The sequence below is a fragment of the Mustela nigripes genome, chromosome 13 (genome assembly GCF_022355385.1).
Source record: "Mustela nigripes isolate SB6536 chromosome 13, MUSNIG.SB6536, whole genome shotgun sequence".
Lineage (NCBI taxonomy): Eukaryota > Metazoa > Chordata > Mammalia > Carnivora > Mustelidae > Mustela > Mustela nigripes.
In genome coordinates this window covers 132,062,786-132,077,350 of record NC_081569.1, presented here as the reverse complement: position 1 = coordinate 132,077,350, position 14,565 = coordinate 132,062,786, and positions in this window count along the sequence as shown.

Genomic DNA, 14,565 nt, shown 5'->3' with positions numbered 1-14,565 from the left:
TATTTCTAGTTATGGTTTTGCCTTAAAATCCATGCTGTTTAATACAAACACAGCCACACAACTGTCTCTCCTAGCTCACATGAGGTTTTACTCTCCTTTGACCCTCAAAATTTTTATATCCTTATGTTTTTAGATGTGTCTCTTATAAGTAACTGATAGTTGGGTTTTGTTTTGTTTTTTTTATCCAGTCTAATAATCATTGTCTTTAACTGAAGCATTTAATCCAGATACAGTTAATGTAAATTCTGATATATTTGGATTAAAATCAATTGTATTAATATTATGGGCTTTGTTCTTTTTTATTTTAACTCCAGTCTAATTAACATACAGGGTTATATTAATTTTAGGTGTCAAATATAGTGATTTAACAATTCTATACTTTAGTCAGTGCTCATCATAATATGTGTACTCCTAACTCCCACACCTGTTCACCCATTTCCCTACCCACCTCCCCTCTATTAACACCGGTTCTCTATAATTAAAAGTCTGTTTTGGGGGTTTTCTTTTTTTTCTTTGCTTGTTTGTTTTGTTTCTTACATTCCACGTATGAGTGAAATCATATGGTATCCTTCTCTAACTTATTTCACTTAGCATTATAGTCCCTAGATCCATCCATGTTGTTGCAAATGACAAGAGGTCATTCTTTATCATGGCTGAATAATATTCCATTATTTCTGTACACCACATCTTCTGTATCCATTCATCTATCCATGGACACTTGGGTGCCTTCTATAATTTGGCTATTGTAAATAATACTGCAGTAAACATAGGGGTGGGGGCACCTGGGGGGCTCAGTTGGTTAAGCGTCTGCCTTCAGTTCAGGTCATCGTCTGGATTCCCGGGATGGAGACTCCCTCTCCTTTTACCCCTCCCCCACTCGTGTACTCTCTCACTCTCACTCACTCTAGCTCTCCAATAAACAAACAAAATCTTTTAAAAAATAATAAGTAAATAAACATAGCGGTGCATGTATCCCTTTCAATTAGTGTTTTTGTATATTTTTAGTAAATCCCCAGTAGTACAATTCCTGGATTGTAGGATAAATTTTATTTTTAATTTGTTGAGGAACCTCTATATTGTTTTCCACAATGACTGTACCAGTTTGCACTTTCCCCAACGGTTACATGCTTTACTCTTGTTCCATGTGTTTTATGCTCCTTTTTCTCTCCTTTTTGCCTTCTTCTGGATTGACTGAGCATTTTTTATCATTTTATTTTCTTACATTCTTTAGAGTGATATTATCTTATTCTTTTAGCATGTTGCACATTAAAAATTACAACATGCATCTTTTTAATCAGTACATCTAATTCAATCAGTACATCTACAGTCTTTCCAGAAAATTATATATATCCCCCTCCCAACTTACATGTCATTATAGACATGTATTTTATTGTAAGACTCTAGAGTTTCTATTCTTCTAGATGACCAATTTATTTGCCCCTTTCTTTATTCCTTCCTTTATATCTAACCTTTCATATGAGATCATTTTCATTTTGCCTGGAAAAAAAATGCGCTTTAAAATTTCCTTTAGTGAGTCTACTGATAGTAAACTCTCTCCATTTTTGACTGTCAAATATTATATATATATATATATATATATATATATATATATATATGTTTTAATTTTATCCCCATTTTTTGTCTAGATAATTCTGTAACTTAGAAATAATTTTAGGGGCCCCTGGGTGGGTGGCTCAGTTAGTTGAGCTCTGACTTTGGCTCAGGTCATGATCTCAGGGTCCTGGGGTCAAGTCCCACAGCTGGCTCTACACTCAGCAAGGAGTCTGCTTGTCCCACTGCCTCTCCCCCGCTCATATTCTGTCTCTCTCTGGCTCTCTCTCAAATAAATAAATAAAATCTTTTAAAAAAAGAAAGAAAGATTTATAAACATAACCTCTTTTTTGCCTGAATCATTTGGAAATAAGTAGCCAATGTGATGCCCCATCACATTTAAACACTTTAATGTGTAATCCCTACCAACAAGGACATTCTCCTACATAACCAAAATACAAACATCAAAATCAGAAAATTAACATTATACACTACCACTATCAAATCTAGAAACCCACTCAAGTTTTGCCAATTGTTCCAATAATACCCTCTGGAAAACTAGAAGATCCCAATCGGATAACATGTTGCATTAAATTGTCATGTCTATTTAAACTTCTTCAATCTGGAAGAGCTCCTCAGACCTTCCTTGTCTTTCATGACCCTGAAATTTTTGAAGATTACAGGACAGTTATTTTGGAGATACGGGTTTGCCTGATTTCCCTCATGGTTAGAGTCACGTTCTGTGTTTTTGCCAAGAATACGACAAAAGTGATGGTGGGTTCTTCTCGTTGCATCTATCAGATGGTGTCCAATCAAGATCCGTATCATTACTAGTGATATTAATTTTAGTCCCTTGATCAATCTGGTGTCTTCCAGACCTCTCCACTGTGTAATTACTCCTTCCCTCCTTGTCATTAATAAGCATTTTTAGGAGTTTTTTGAAATTGCATCTATGTCCTTACCTCATCAAATACTTGCCCCCTAGTTTCATCATCCATTGGCATTTCTTTACTGAGTTAACTATGATGGTGATGGTTGCCAAATCATGACTTTCTAACTCCATCATCTCTATTCATTGGCATTCTTCTAGAAGAAAAACTTTTCTTCTCTCTTCATTTGCTCATTCATTTAGTTTGTTGCATCAGTATGGACATAACAACTCCTACTTATTCGGCAGGCTAGAATCCATTAATATTGTCATTCATTTAGGTGCTTAGATAGTCCCAGATTGGGCCAACTTTCTCTGTCCTACCCTAGAGTCAGCCATTTCTCAAAAAAAAATTAAAAATAAAATAAAATAAAATAAAAAATTTAAATTAAAAAAATATTGGTTCCTTTTACTAGAAAATAGTATTTAGCATCCAAGATTTGAACATTAGGTAAGCTTATTGTCATTACAGTGTTGCTGCTCCCGGGCCCTCTCAGGGGCCCAAGGGAGAGAATTAGGTGGACATATACACACTTATTTCTGTATTTGTTTTCTTGCTATTGAAAATCATGGTTCTTTTTTTTTTTTTTAAGATTTATTTATTTATTTAACAGAGAGAGAGATTGAGAGAAAGGTCACAAGTAGATGGAGAGGCAGGCAGAGAGAGAGAGGGAAGCAGGCTCCCCGCTGAGCAGAGAGCCCGATGCGGGACTCGATCCCAGGACCCTGGGATCATGACCCGAGCCGAAGACAGTGGCTTAACCCACTGAGCCATCCAGGCGCCCCAATCATGGTTCATTTTAGTACCTCAATTCCAATCTGGCTTTTTTTTTTTTTAAGATTTATTTATTTATTTATTTATTTGACACAGAGAGAGAGAGATCACAAGTGGGCAGAGAGGCAGGCAGAGAGAGAGGAGGAAGCAGGCTCCCCACAGAACAGAGATCCCAATGTAGGTCTCAATCCTAGGACCCTGAGACCATGACCTGAGCCGAAGGCAGAGGCTTAACCCTCTGAGCCACCCAGACGCCCCTCCAATCTAGCTTTCTCTCTTCCTGTATTGCTAGCTCCCTTCTTTGACAGTCTCAATATATTTATTTACTGAATCATGTTATGGATTGAACTGTCTCCCCAGAATCCATATGTTAAAGCCCGAAGCACCTCCGTCCCCACCACTACCACCATAGCTCAGAATGTGGCTGTATTTGGAGACAGAGAGTCTTTAAAGAGGTGATTAATTTAAAATGAGGCCATTAGATTGGGCCCCAATCCAGTCTGACTGGAGTCCCCATAAGAAGAGGAGATTTGGACACATGGAGAAACTCCAGGAACACACACACAGAGGAAAGACCTGGGAGCACACCAGTGAGCTGGCAGCAATCTGCAAGCTAAGGAGAGAGGCCTCAGGAGAAATTAAACTAGCCAACACTTGACCTTGGACTTCCAGACTCTGGAACTGTGAGAAATAAATTTCTGTTGTTTAAAGCCACAATATATGGGGTGCCTGGGTGGCTCAGTGGGTTAAGCCTCTGCCTTCAGCTCGGGTCATGATCTCAGCATCCTGGGATCAAGCCCTGCATCGGGCTCTCTGCTCAGCTGGGAGCCTGCTTCCTCCTTCTCTCTGCCTGCCTCTCTGCCTACTTGTGATCTCTCTCTGTCAAATAGATAAACGAAATCTTTATAAAAATAAGGAAAAAGAAAAAAATAAAGTCACTCTGTCTATAGCATTTTGTTTCAGCAGTGGTAGTAAACTAATACAAATCAATCTCCCTTCCTCCCTCCCTCCGTCCATCACCCAATATGGAACCAGTCTCCCATCATGGCTCCTCACATCGTCCCAGCCCACCCCTTAGCTGAGTGGGTACCCTCCTTACCCCACTAGGCTCCAACCCTGCCGCTACTAACATCACTAACATCACTCCCCTGTGTACTTGCCCACCTCACCCAACCCCTGCTCCCCATAACAGACCCCCACAGCCCTTGATGTACTCCCTCCCCTGTGCCACCGCCCCCCTTGCTCGACTCAGGCCTTGACATCTGGTGCCAGGCCACAGACGTCATCGCATGGATGTTTGCCTTGCTTAGCCTTACTCACTGAGTTTTGGACTAACTCTCACCTTCATTCTTCTAACATATTTTCACCTTTTCCAGACCAGCTTTCTCTGGGCATCGATGCCAACTAAAAGAACCAATGAGGGTGCATGGATGTGTCCCATTTATTACACATGTTGCTTAGACCTGAGTCAGCAGGACTGACCTGTAGAAATCAAGTTCTCGAGCACACAGATCTGGTTTGATACTTTTATTATATAAAAGCCTCTCTCCTTTTCTGTCTCCTGACTCAACCCAGGTTCCTACCTGGTACCTCACTCGGGGTCCTGACAGTCCTGGTCCCCTCCATTGCGGTGCCGGATGTTTCCTCTCTATCAGGTGCTGGTGATGCCAACTGGTGTTGAAGACATCTGAACCTTTTTTCATTTTCCTTAAACTCTGGGATTTACTATTTTGGGGCAAAGGGCTCTTTTCCTTGGATTTTTTTTAAATGACATCTATTCATTTCTAAAACGTTATTTCACCTTTTCTATTTTATCTTACAGCTCATCAGAGTGGGCATGAGGCTGCAGAGATCTGTGTCAAGAACAAAGAGATTGTAGGGGCGTGTGGGTGGCTCAGTGCTTTGGGTGACCAACTTTCGTTTCGGCTGGAATCATCTCGGGGTCATGGGATCAAGCCCCGCATGGGGCCCCACTCTCAGCAGGGAGTCTGCTTGAGATTCTCTCTCTCTCCACCTGGCTCTCCCCGCTTACTCCCCCTGCACACTCTCTCTCTCTCTCTCAATAAGATAAATAAATCAATCTTAGGAGATGAAAAAAGAACAAGAACAATCAGATTGCAGAGAGCAGCAGAGCTAAGAGATGCCATAGCTCTCAGGGGGGTGGAGAAAAAAAATCACCTGGGTTCCTGACATTCTAGTTTCTAATTCCAGTGCCTCCTCCTCATAGATACAACATACCCCCAGAATCCTTCCACGAAACTCTTCTTCGGCTTGTGCTAGCCTGATTGGGATTCCGAGGCTTTGCACGGAGAGGTGTGTCTTGGACATTCATTCTTGTGCAAATCTCAGTCCATCCAGCCAAAAACCTCGTCATCTAAAACCAGCGCCTACAAATGCTTCGTCATCTAAAACCAGTGCCTACAAATGCTTTGTGCTGAATGGTCTGGCCTGCTTTCAGCGAATTCTGAGCAGCACCTATTTCCGTCGCGATCTCTCATTCATGTAAGTTCCGTATTCTCTGCCAACCAACGAGCCGTGCACAGTCTCAATGTTTGTAGAAGCTGGTTTAGTGAAGGAGCCAGTGGATTTTGTCACAACATATATTCTGTGCATATCGCAGTGCGATGGACCCTATTCATTCCGAAGACCTCCCTGATGATGGCTCAGCCAATCACCCACCACGCATATTTACGGAGCACGGGCAAGTGCAGCCTCTGACAAGGAAACCAACTCGGAGCTTGTACTTAATAGGGCACAGCTCAGACTGCTACCCCCTTAGGCACTGTCCTTTCCCTTGCACTACCATATTACCTTAACTGACTCAAAATTTCAGAAACCTGAAAGATGACTCTAAATCATAGACTCCAGTTCCCTTATCTCACTCATTTTTACTCCTCTTGGAATTTATGTCCTGACTTCACAAGTCTAAGAATGATCGCTCTGGCTGCCCGCGCCGCAGGACCTGCTGGAGACTGGGAGCCCCAGCTGTGCTTACTGACTGCCTCGCACACTTCCCCTGGCAATAAACAGAACTCTATTAGGGCTTCCCTAATGGCTCTGGAAGAAATGGGCAACACTGCCGCTCATTAATAGTGGCACTATCACCGTGGGGCTAGAAGGAACAAATGTTTATTTGGCTCCAGAAAATGAGCTGACCCCACCATTAGACAATGCCCATGGAGGTGAGGTGGGAAGAAGCCATTTATAGACACAGAAACTTATTTTGCGGAAACCTCCACTGTTAGATAAAGCCCTTGCAGCAAAAGCCCACTGTGGCCAACACTGAGCCTTACAGGAAGGAGCGATCTCTCCAGGGGGAGGTAGGAAATCACACCCATGCCTCAGATTGAGAAGAAAGAGGCCTGGAAAATCTCCCTCTGCAATTCTCCCGTGCCTTCCCAGCTCTTCCTCAAGGAGGTCCAGCAAAGCAGTTGGGGCTCCCACTATTCAGAAGGGTTTGTTTTTTGGTTCGGGAATGGCAGGGGGTGGGGGGTAGAGGTTTGCATTCAGTTTCCCTGAGTTCTCGAGTGCTCACAGGGGGTCAGGCCCTGTTCTAAGTGCTTTGTAGAATCCAAGCACATTTAACCCTTATGTCGAAGTAGATATCCTTGGTAGCCCCATTTTTTTCCATTGGGGAAACTGAGGCTCAGAGAGGCCAATTAACATGGCCAGGGGCCCACAGCTAAACTGTATAGGAACAGAGTCTGATGGGTTCCAGAGCACACAGTCTTAACTCTAGCCTGTATTTCAAGTGATAATCAACAATAATAGGCAATACTAGGTGTCTTCCTTCCAATACACAAAACACCTTCAAATATGTCGTCACAGTTGTCCATAATGAAATACTTTCCTGATCTGGAAAGGTGGGGTCTAGGTAATGAAATTTGGGACAGAACAAGGAAGAAATTAATTTTGTGAAAGTATCTGGCTTTCAGTATGGATTCATCTGAGAAATGAGCGCTAAAGAGGTCCCTTACATTAGCCTTCTTGAGTTATCTGATTTTCTACATATGTGGTCCCAGAAAACAACAGAAAAGCGTATTAATCCAGTCTCTTATGTCCTCTCCTGAGGTCAGGAACAACACGCCCATCTGATTTTTTAAAAGCCTCCCCAGACACGTGCTTCCACTGCTATCTGGATAAAGCAGGTTCTGCTTGAAGTCTTCCACTGTCTCTTAAGGCTAAGCTGAAGCCAGTGCTTCCCTGCTCTCTTCTGCATGTTCCCTAAGGACCATCCCCTCCCCCATCAGTGTTAAATACAAAACCAAGTACAGAAGAAATCAGGGAGGCAGTAAGATTTGGAACAATTATATGCCTCAATTTTTTCTTTCCCCTGCTCTTAATTTGCAGGATTTTTCCCCCTTCTCTCAATCTATACCTTCTTATGTCTATAAGGCTGTTGTCACTGATAAAGCCAGTCACCAGGAACAAAGCACATCCTTTTAAATTCTTCTAGCTTGCCGAGAAAGTGAATGATGCTCCCTGAAGCTATGAAAAAGTACTCTTCCTTCTCATTCTCAAATCCAGGCCACCCTGGGAAGACCCCAGTCTTGCAAATGCTTAGCAGAGGGGAAGAAAAGTTTTAGAAATTATTTGAAGAATTCCCCAAATGGAAGCACAATTCCTGGCACCAAGTAGACAGGGTAACATAAAAAAAAGGTGAGAAAAGTAAGCTCCTGCTTTGACCTGTGTTTCCAAGGAGGCCTCCATTGACTCCTAATGACAGAGACCCCTCTCTAGGGGGCAGAGAGTAGAGAAATGCATGCTGAGGATGAAGCCTCATGAAGGAATTACAGTCTGTAGCATAAAGAAGCCCAAAATGGAATTATCTGGAGAAACTGGATGCCTAGAATCAAGACAGCATGCATTACTCCCCCAATAAAGCACAGTGTAAACCACTCAGCCCTCAGGTCAGGGCCAGGACAGGAAGGCAATCCATTACGCACTCAATTCCAGAAAGACAAACCTGGCTAATGTTTTCCTTTTTTAACTGATCAGACTGGGTTTTTGAAATTCATATTGTGTAAGAATATATATTGACCTGAAAAAAAAAATGGTTCACAAAGATTGTTTAAACAAAACAATGGTGGCAGAAACTCTTATAGGTATGGCTACATCCAGAAGGAGTGATCAAATAAGTAAATACATTAAAGATAATTCACTGTTGGGGCGCCGGGTGACTCAGTCAATTAGGCGGCTGGCTGTGGCTCAAGTCGTGAACTCGGGGTCCTGGGATTGAGCCCCATGTTGGGCTCCCTACTTAGTGGGGAGTCTGCCTCTCTCTCTCCCTCTGCTCCTCCCCCTCCCTATCCTCTCTTTGTCTCTCTCTCTCTCTCAAATAAATAAATAAAATATTTTTTTTAAGTATAATTCACTGTTAGAGAAGATACAAATATGGAAAGAGAGAAAACTTGAATGAGCCCTATGGTGATGGACTGGAATTAGAGGTATTGGTACAAAGTTATAGTTTTCAAGATAATAGAAAATCGCTTCTTGGACTTTTGGCTAAGATCAAGTGAAGATAGATTTAGATGTACAAGTAAATATAGATGTAAATGTGTGTATGTGTGTGTACATTGTGTGTGGAATTGTATGGTTGTGTATTCGCAACTGTGACCCTGAGTGGGCCTTGCAAGAGGGACACCCTAATAGCAATGAGTATGCTTAGCACTCAGATCTTGGTTTCAAAATACCACTGTCCACTAAATGATACTAGGACTCCTTAGAGAAATAATTCATTCACACCTGGGGCTGGGGAAGTATAAGATGAGCCTACAACATCTTTTGCTAGAAAAGAATGACCAGAGAATAATGAGGACATGTCAAAAGGACACAGAAGTCAGTTTGAAAAGCTTCTACTAGCCAAAATGGAACCATTTTAGCATAAAAAGAAAGAATGATGAGACTGGATTTAACCTACCAAAGAATGTAGGACACTCTGAGCATATTAATCAATTGATTAAATGAAAGCTTGTAAAGAATAGGATATTTACATAGACTCACAAATACCAATTACCAAAAAAAGTAATGTTGTACTATGGTTATGTAAGATGTTACCATGGGGGAAATAATATGAAGGGTACAGGGACTTCTTTATATTATTTTTACAACTTCCTGTGAGTCTACAATTATTTCAAAATTTAAAATAAATTTTAATTTTTTAAAAAGAGTAACTTTACATTAGAGAAGGCTGTCTGACCATTACCTTAATCAAGAAATGAAAGTTGGGATGCTTGGGTGGCTCAGTCGTTAAGTGTCTGTCTCCAACTCAGGTCATAATCCCAGGGTCCTGGGATCAAGCCCCACATTGGGCTCCCTGCTAGGCAGGAAGCCTGTTTCTCCCTCTCCCACTCCCCCTGCTTGTGTTCCCTCTCTCGCTGTGTCTCTCTCTGTCAAATAAATAAATAAAATCTTGGGGCGCCTGAGTGGCTCAGTGGGTTAAGCCGCTGCCTTCGGTTCAGGTCATGATCTCAGGGTCCTGGGATCGAGTCCCGCATCGGGCTCTCTGCTCAGCAGGGAGCCTGCTTCCCTCTCTCTCTCTCTCTCTGGCTGCCTCTCTGTCTACTTGTGATTTCTCTCTGTCAAATTAATAAATAAAATCTTTTAATAAATAAATAAATAAATAAAATATTAAATTTTTTTTAAAAATGAAAGTTAACATCATCTGTAATGGGACAAATCCAAATTCTGTGCTGCCTAATAGGATGTGATGAGAAGAAGGCAATGTCTTCTCTGTGACTTCCTTGTTGAAGATAGTCTGAATCTAATCCTGGAAAACAGCAGACAAATCTAAAATGAGGGCCCCAACTGAGGGACATTCTACAGATTAACTGACTTGTAATCTTCAGAAGTGTTAAGGTCATGAAAATTTAAAAAAGATTGAGGAATTGTTTTATAGTGAGGGAGATTTGAGACATAACTAAACACAGCATGTGACTCTGATTCTATTGCCATAAAAGAAAATTATTGGGACAATGGGTGATTCTTGAGATGGGCCAAGAACTGGATTGTAGAAAAATGCTGATTTCCTGATTCTGATGGTTATGTCGTGGAGATAGATAGATAGATAGATAGATAGACAGACAGTTATACTGTAGAATATACAGAGTATTTCAGTGGGAAATTCCTCTGTATTACAGTTGAAAGTTTCTATTAGTTTGTGATTATTTCAAAAAGAATTTTTTAATTACTAAAAAAATATATACAACTAATCTCCAGCACCTAGAACAGGCATGGCAATCCAATTGCTCAATAAATAACTGAACAAATTAATGAACTATATAAACAAGTACAACAAACATGTGCTTAGAAATAAAAACATCCAAACATGAACAGTGGTTTTTTTCAAGGCATGGATTTATCATAGGTAATTTGGATTTTTTTTTTTTTTACTTTGTGCTTTTCTGTTTCATACATTTTTGCATCAAGCATGTATTATTAATTGTTGAATTGGTCGAGCTGCTCCCTAGCTAAGGTTCAGAAGTACCCCAAGTCTTGTCCTTGAGTTTGGGGGTTCCAACATTTAATGTTATCATTTACTTGGACTAGATCCTTAGAAAGTGCTCCAGTCCAGGGGCACTTGGGTGGCTCAGTCGGTTAAGTGTCAGACTCTTGACCTCAGCTGAGGTCTTGATCTCAGGGTTGTCACTTCAAGACCCGTGTTGGACTGGAGTCCATGCTAGGCATGGAGCCTACTTGAAAGGAAAAAAGAGAGAGGGAGAGAGGGAGGGAGGAAGGAAGAAACTGCTTCAGTCCATCTAAGTACATAGAATACTAATTATTTATTACTAGAATATATAAATTCCTAGTATCTAGAATATTCTTGCCCATCACCCAAAGCTCCCTTCTTTCTAGATTCATGTTTCCTGGGTAGTAGAGTTTGGTGAACATGTAATCATACAAAGAGGGTCAGAGAGTCTTGTATGATATGAAAAAGGATTGAAGAATTATTCTGGATGCAGAGTTCCAGTGACCAAGACACTAGACACTACTGAATAAACACTGATAAATTCTGATTAAAAGGATACTTTTTCTGGGTTTGGAGCAGACTGTTATCACTTAATAGACATGTTAATTTCTGTTTCTCTTTTGTATCGATTATATTTTGCATTAGTGTCTCCATGATGGGATTTGACAGGCATTCTAGTTCCTTTAGCAACACATTTATATGTCACCTCTTAAAATGAGTAACTTCGGTTGTTGCTTGCTGTACATGGTGTTCATTTGCTTTAATTAACTCTTAAACTTTCTATTTTATAAGCAATATATTCACATGGCCAAAATTCAAAAGGCACAATAAGACATAAAATCATCCCTGCCTCCTAGTCATCCAGATCCTCTCCCTAGAGGTAACTGATATTATCAGTTTCCTGTGTAATTCCAGGGACATGTACATGCATACACACACACATACACACACACACACTTTTCACCCTATGTAATACTTTCCATACTGTTCTTCACCTTTTTTCAGCAAGAATCTAACTTTGTATCAGTATACAAAGAGCCTCCTCATTCTCCCTCTTTTTCCTTCTTTTTTAGTGCACAGTATTCCACTGAATGAAGGTACCATCATTTTTTTTAATAGTCTCCTACTAATGGACATTAAGATGGCTTCAAAACCTTCACTATTACACAATGTTCTATTTACCCAAGTCATTTTGCAAACATATTTCTTTGATCAATTCATAGCAGTGCAATTGCTGGGTCAAAGGTATAGGCATTTTTTATTTGGTAATACCATTCTGCCGCCAAACTGTCTCCCGTAGAGGTTGTATGAGAGCCTCACTGAGCATTAACAAATTTCTGGAGTCTGCCGATCTGGTTATGAAAAAGCATACATCAGGGTCACCTGAGTGGCTCAATGGGTTAAGCCTCTGCCTTTGGCTCAGGTCATGACCTCAGGGTCCTGGGATCAAGCCCCTCATCGGGCTCTCTGCTCTGCAGGGAGCCTGCTTCCCCATCTCTCTCTGCCTGCCTCTCTGCCTACTTGTGATCTCTCTCTCTCTCTGTCAAATAAATAAATAAATAAATCTTTAAAAAAAAGAAAAAGCATACATCAGAGGAGTTGTTTTGTTTTGTTTTTAAAATTTTATCTATTTATTATTTATTTGTTTATTTATTTGAGAGAGGGGGCACCTGGGTGGCTCAGTCAGTAATGCAACTTTCTGCTCAGGTCATGATCCTGGAATCCCAGGATTGAGTCCCACATTGGGTTCCCTGCTCTGTGGGGAGTCTGCTTCTCCCTCTGACCCTCCCCCATCTTGTGCTCTCCCCCCCAATAAATAAAATCTTGTTTATTATTTTATGTATAACGTATATATGTTATACATATTATATATTTATTTCTTACGTATTTTATTATTGTTTATTACTTATTATTAAATAAATAACAGCGGAGGAACAGAACAGGGGAGAAGCAGAGGGAGAGGGACAGACAGACTCTGCACTGAGCATGAAGCCCAGTGTAGGGCTCGCTCTCTCGGCTGAGACCCTGATCTGAGCCAGAATCAAGACTGAGCAACTCAGGCAACTCCTCAGAGGAGTTTTTTTTGTTGTTTTTTTTGTTTGTTTGTTTGTTTTTTAAAGATTTTATTTATTTATTTGACAGAGAGAAATCACAAGTACACTGAGAGGCAGGCAGAGAGAGAGAGAGAAGTAAGCAGGCTCCCTGCCGAGCAGAGAGCCCGACTCGGGACTCGATCCCAGGACCCTGAGATCATGACCTGAGCCGAAGGCAGCGGCTTAACCCACTGAGCCACCCAGGCGCCCTCCTCAGAGGAGTTTTAAACTACATTTTCCTTATATTGAGGGACAGTGAGGATCCTTTCATGTTTATTTCTTTTTCTGTCTAGTTGGTAGAGACACTTCTTTTTTTTTTTAAGATTTTTATTTATGTATTTGACAGACAGAGATCACAAGTGGGCAGAGAGGCAGGCGGGACAGGGTGGGGGTGGGGTGGAAAGCAGGCTCCCTGCTGAGCAGATAGCCCGATGCAGGGGCTCGATCCCAGGACCCTGAGATCATGACCTGAGCCAAAGGCAGAGGCTTAACCCACTGAGCCACCCAGGCGCCCTGAGACACTTCATTTTTCTACTGTGTTTACTTGCAGTACTTTATATATTAAGAAAATCACTTTTCTGTGATAGGAGTTAAAGGTATTTTATACCAAACTGAGTGTCTTTTAACTTTCAATTGTTCTTGCCTTGAGAGTACAAACTCTGGAACCAGATTGCCTGAGTTTAAATCCTGGCTCTGCCAATCACCAGCTGTGTGACCCTGCGCAAGTTACTTAACCTATGACTCAACTGACCCGTGAAGTAGTGATAGGAGTAGCACCTACTTCACACAGTTGTTGTAATTGAAAGAATGAACATATGGAAAGAGGTTAGAAAATATGTGGCACATGATAAGAACCATATATCTTTTTCTTTTTAATGTAGCCAAATTTAATGTTATTCATTTTAGATGCCATTTCAGAGAAAAACTTTTATTTGCCTTGGCTTCAAATTCTGAAGATTTTTTTTTTAAAGGAAATTACTTTTTTGTTAAAGAATTATTTATGTTAAAGAGAGAGCATGAGTGAGGAGAGGAGCAGAGGGAAAGGAAGAGAGAGAATCTGAAGCAGACTCCACGCTAAGTGTGGAGCCCAGGGGGAACTTGATCTCACAACCTTGAGATCATGACCTGAGCAGAAATCAAGAGAACTTCCACCAACTGAACCACCTAGTTTTTCTTTTTTTTTTTTTTTAAGATTTCATTTATTTATTTGTCAGAGGGAAAGGAAAAAGAGCACAAGTGGGGGAGGGGGTGACAGGCAGAGGGAGAAGTAGGCTCCCCTCTGAGCAGGAGCCCAATGTGGGACTTGATCCCAGGACCCTAGGATCATGACCTGAGCTGAAGGCAGCTGCTTAACCAACTGAGCCACCCAGGCATCACCCTATTTCTACTTTTGTTGGTAACTACGCTGTCCAGATAGCCAGTCTTCCCCATAACGGCAGGTGCTCAATCCACAGGCACGCAGACCCAGCAGTGAGGGGCTCTAGAGCCGCCACATCAACTCCTCACAATAACCCTCTTCAGTACATCTCATCATCCTCATCTTATCTGTGAGGAAACAGGCTCACAGACAGCAAATGACTCTCGCCTGAGACCAAGCTGCCTTTGTGCCTTGATTTGCAAATGTTCTTTCATCTTTTTTCTCTGGTGTGCCTACTGCAGACCACTAAACCTGCCTCTGAGCCCTCTGCCTGGCTGGCGGCCATCCTTCCTGACTTCCTCCAGCGGCCCAAGCTCTCCAGCTTGGCAATCC